General features: G+C 37.6%; 1 protein-coding gene and 1 long non-coding RNA gene across 2 annotated transcripts in view; one reads left to right on the top strand and one right to left on the bottom strand.

Annotated features, from left to right (window-relative positions):
- Nucleotides 1–844, top strand: part of LOC106879993 (uncharacterized) — a 58,871-nt gene extending 58,027 nt beyond the window's left edge. Inside the window, exon 4 of the mRNA XM_052965999.2 lies at nucleotides 1–844. This exon is cut by the window's left edge and continues 2,563 nt beyond it. The gene's annotated coding sequence lies outside the window, so the exon portion shown is untranslated.
- Nucleotides 1–3,465, bottom strand: part of LOC128247258 (uncharacterized) — a 9,792-nt gene extending 6,327 nt beyond the window's left edge. The window contains exon 1 of the long non-coding RNA XR_016241283.1: nucleotides 3,299–3,465. This is a non-coding gene — a long non-coding RNA (uncharacterized LOC128247258). The remainder of the gene's footprint in view (nucleotides 1–3,298) is intronic.
- Between the last annotated feature and the right edge of the window lie 1,535 nt (nucleotides 3,466–5,000).

Genomic DNA, 5,000 nt, shown 5'->3' with positions numbered 1-5,000 from the left:
TATAGACTCCACGAGAAATTTCCTAAAGCGAAACAAGACTTCGTTTGAGACTTGTGGGGTCGACAAATAAATCATCATTTAAAATTCAAAGGATGAAAGCTCGTGGCTCAATGCTTGGGGTGTTGTACATACGATTATCGACCGGGCGGTGCATTATGTTTTTGACTAAAACACTGCATTTTACGTCGCTGTAGTCTCCTCGGCTGTAAATGATTAACCGTGCAACGGATTGGCGTCCCGTTCAAACGGAATGTTGCGATCTCGGGCACTTATAAGTTATAAAGAAAGGGACAGCCGGCCCGATGAAACCCAGAGCACGAGAAAGAACTACACATACATACAAAATTGAAGGAGGCCTTGAAAATTCGTGAGTGTGTTTCTGTGTAAGAGAGGTACAAGTTACATGTTCACGAGCTCCGTCATGATTTTCTGGCCTCCGGACTATTATACCGACTGAAACTCTCCATCTCTTGTAGGTCCTTAAAATGACCACTAGACCTGCGTTTGTTATAACCAGTACCACATTATCCTGTGTTTATTTTCATCTCCTCTCTCTCTCTTATTTTTTCCATCAGAAGTTGAGGTGAGAGAGATTTGATTACCATTCTTAGCGGGTCGGCCAACCACGTCGAGTTACCTTGGTGTTGTCATTGTTGTTATCGTTCCGAATGCTTCACAGAAAGCGTAACAATAACAATGCCGAACAGTGGCATGAAATAATGAAGGTCAATTGATAATGTATTTATAAATTAATGCTAAAACAGTTTAGTGATTTTCTTGTCCTTTTTTTTTTTTCCTTTTTCAATAATACTTCAGTGAAATACAACTTATTTGACAAAAAATGCATTTGTCTTTGTGTTTTGTTTTTATTTTGTTAATTATCTTGTCCATTCTTACTCCGCTGAGGTTTATTGTATTCTTTGCTATTACGTATGTGTATGTGTGTGTGTTTGTGTGTGCATGCACTCACATGCTTATATGTACGCTTATATATGCACATATATGAATGCGCACACATACACACACATATATATACATATATAAATGCATGCATGTATGCATACATATATCCAACTCCATAACAATGATGAAATAGATATTTCGTAAAAAAACAACAACATTTCTTTGTGCAAGAATTTAGCAAAGGGCTCAGTAAAATAGAAAAGAAAGTAAGATTTAAGAAGGATAATGTATGTGTATATGTGCATGCATGTTAGATATATATTCTTTGGAATTGGTCATTTGTGATGAGTTGATTAAGTCATCCGTTTTAATAATCTAACGCTTCAGATGCAATTATTTTATGAAGAAGTAGCTCTAGACAATTGCCCACAGCACAAATCAAAATAAAAAATAAAAATAAATTTCATGATTAGAAAAAAATTAGCCTCAATACTGTTAAATGGAAATATCTCCCACAGAATTGAAACAAATGGTGGTCTGCAACTAAGTGTAGTAGCAAGTCCATCAAAGAGTATAACGTAATATCCGAAAACTGCAGGCGCTCGAAGTAGTGTTCAGTAGGGCAGGATGCTCAATTACAGGGCCATGGATCATTTGGTACCGGGCCGCACAGAAAGAATAAATCTAAAAATGTTATTTCTATTTTATTGACTATCGCATTTTACGGTGAGTTTTTGTATTATATGTGTTTAATATAAGTAATATATATATACACATTATATATTACAGTATGATAGTATCGACTTGGCTACTAAGTGCTGTCATGATTCGCTGATCACAATGCGCTTCCTGTTCTTTGTTGATTGTGCCATTATTTTCTACCTTATCCCAAATTGCTTCACTAAATCGTCTTTCCGTCATCGTAGAGGCCTTCCAAGTGCCCTTTTCCAGTTTCTTGGATACCACTGAGCAACTGCACGGACCCACCGGTTGTCTGTGAGCTTAGCGACATGTCCATCCCAGTGGAACTTCTGCTTTTGATATTCTGCAATCACATCGTTCACGCCGCCTCGTTACAAATATATTCTCGTAATGATATTCCTAGTAAGGACCATTCTGCGTCGCTTTGCCTCGTAACCAACAACTCATTTGCGTATAAGGACGAAGCTACTGAAAAATCTGACTCGCAGTGTATGTGTGATAATTAAATTATATATTATAGATTTTGTGTTTTGTTATGCATGTGATATGGCGGTCCGTGGAAAGTTCGTCTTGTCTCAGTCCGTAGCGCAGAAAAGGTTGTAGACCTCTGCAAAAAAGGACTTAAAGGTAATCTCACTGTTACTATCTGCGGCCGTATTACTTTCAGAAGGCGGACTCCTCAATCATTAGGGATTACATATTTGTCGATAAACACTAGATAGTCATTATATACCTATAGTTCCAACATCCACACCTGAGCAAGGTGTACTTAACTATTGATTGAAAATCCATCTTAAAAGAATGTACAACAGTGGGATTGCTGTTATATTCTACTTTTGTTGCAGAAGAATTTAAGACAAAGTCGGAGTTAGGCAATCGCTTAAAAGTCTCAATACACTGTGTGTTTCCGCTGGCGTTATACCGCAGCGAACCGACGAACCAACAAAATACATACATTGAATATATGTAGTCGGTAATGTCTACGACACTAGCACTGCTTTTAATCTTTTATTGAATTTGATTTTACGTATATATTGCCACGGAATATCAGCAAACAGTTTTTATATTATTTATATATATATAGACAAAAACTGATGATTCGATTTGTGCCCGATTCGATTCAGGAACGTGATGTCGATAAGTCACACAGATGGCGAAATATCGCTACCAATCTCTCCTGGATAAGATCGAGGACGAGTTATCTCTCCTGTTTATGACTTGGTGTTTTAAGACCCAGCATAATGAGGGAGGCGTCCCCAGGCGCTATTCCGCTGCGAAGCGGCAAACAAATAAAACGCATTTATTGAGTATGTGCGGTCGATAATATGTATGCATGTATGCATGTATGTATGTGTGTGTGAGTATCAAAACAGAAGACTGGAAAAAAATTTGGTATACATTTTATACGTGTTTCATTACAGGATAGGAATCACAAGGCTATGCAAGCAGAGAAGTATATATAATCTCCTATCCGTAATTCTTCAGACTAACATTTAAAAATAATGCAAATTTAAACTGGATGATGTTGCAATTTATGGTCTTAAGCATCATCCAGTGTAAATTTATATTGTGCTTGAATCTTTGTATGAAAATATACTGATTGGAGATTGGATACATTTCTTTCTCACCATGTATGCCTTTTTAACTCCTATCTTGTAAAGTAACACGTGTAACAAGGAATTAAAAAGTATACCTAATTGTTTCCAGTCTTCTGTTTTGATATGTAATTACTCTGCAAATACGTAGAATTCACTAAAAATTTCAATTGTTATGTATATCTCATCTGAAATAAAACATTTGTATATATACATTTGATTAATGTGAATATGCAGACGTTCTTCACGAGGTCACAGCTTGGAATATAACCCCTTATATATATATATACATATATATATATCGTAAGAGTGTTTCTGTGTGTAGAACCATCTGCCAGAGATGGTAACAGCTGAATTCTATAATAGGACTTTGCTAAATAAAGCACTTATACAATGTTTCATTTGTACTTTGTATACAGTTTCCTTGATTAATTATCTAATTAACTTGGTAATAAATCGATCACATTCTCATTGGCACACACGTACATACGCATAAATGCACGTATATGAAAATCTCTCTTTCTCTCTCCTCTGTGTAACACTGTTGATACCATTGCATTGAATGGTATTGCTCAGGTGTCGAAACCATTGCGATACCGTGAGGCAGCTAATGATGGATGTATACGAGTAAATAATGTTTCTTGACTGTAAATCTTTTTTATTTTCTGATCTCGTGGTTTTAAGTTGTCCGCCATTGCACTTCTAGTTCTCGTAGAGTAAATCTTAAAATTTAGGGGTTCTTGTTTTCTTTGTTTGTGGCATTTTGTTGTATATATATTATACCATATATTGATATTGCGTGACTATTTTCATAGGGATTCTAATTCTAGAAATGGTAATACTTGTTTAGGGCTTTGTGACTTCATAGAGGTCTTGTTGCATATACATTATACTTATTTATGAACACACACGCACACACACACACACACACACACACACACACACACACACACGCACACACACACACACACACACACACACACATATATATATACAACGGGCTTCTTTCAGTTTTCGTCTACCAAATCCACTCACAAGGCTATAGTAGAAGACACTTGCCCAAGGTACAACGCAGTGGGACTAAACTCGGAACCATGTGGTTGGTAAGCAAGCTACTTACCACACAGCCTATCCTTTGCCTATGCGTGTATATAAGTGATAGGTGTGAATAGGTGTGATGGAGTGGAAGAACGTCCGTGTGAGAATGTCCGTGATCGCTGACACATGTGTGACTAAGTAAAGAAATTAGGCGTTCGTGGATATGTGTTTGCATATCGATGTTTGAGAATATGTCGCAATGAGACATGGCGGTAGAGAGATAGAGCTGTGCGTATCTGTGTGTGTATGCATACATATGAATAAAGTGTGATTGTGTTAAGGAAAGCGGCTGAAAAGAGATGTGTGTAAGTGTGTGCGTGCAGTAGCTAATGCTTGGAGTGTGTGTGTGTGGCGGGGAGGGGCTGGCTAGAAGTGTAGGTTGGGAAAGTTAAGAGGAATGGATGGAAGTGAAAATGGGGATGGGCAGAGGAGAAGGGTAAGGAGGGGACGGAGAGAGATAAGGGATATAATTATGGATTGGATGAGGAAGTGCAGATTACAAAATGTGAGAGGGTGAATCAGATCAAAATGCTTGTAAGTTTGAGGAAGGAAATAAGCTTCTGTTACCGTTTGAACGGAATGGTGGAAAATGGAATGTTGAAGATCGAAGTCGAAGACCAAGACCTGTTCGGTGGTGCGGTCAGCGAAGCGGAAATTTCGAAATAAGGAGACCCGTTGCTAAGTTGGATGTCATTGAAGTAT

The sequence above is a fragment of the Octopus bimaculoides genome, chromosome 3 (genome assembly GCF_046866305.1).
Source record: "Octopus bimaculoides isolate indiv1 chromosome 3, ASM4686630v1, whole genome shotgun sequence".
In the NCBI taxonomy this organism is placed as follows: domain Eukaryota; kingdom Metazoa; phylum Mollusca; class Cephalopoda; order Octopoda; family Octopodidae; genus Octopus; species Octopus bimaculoides.
Note: the sequence above shows the minus strand (reverse complement) of the source record. Positions and strands in the feature narration are given on the sequence as shown.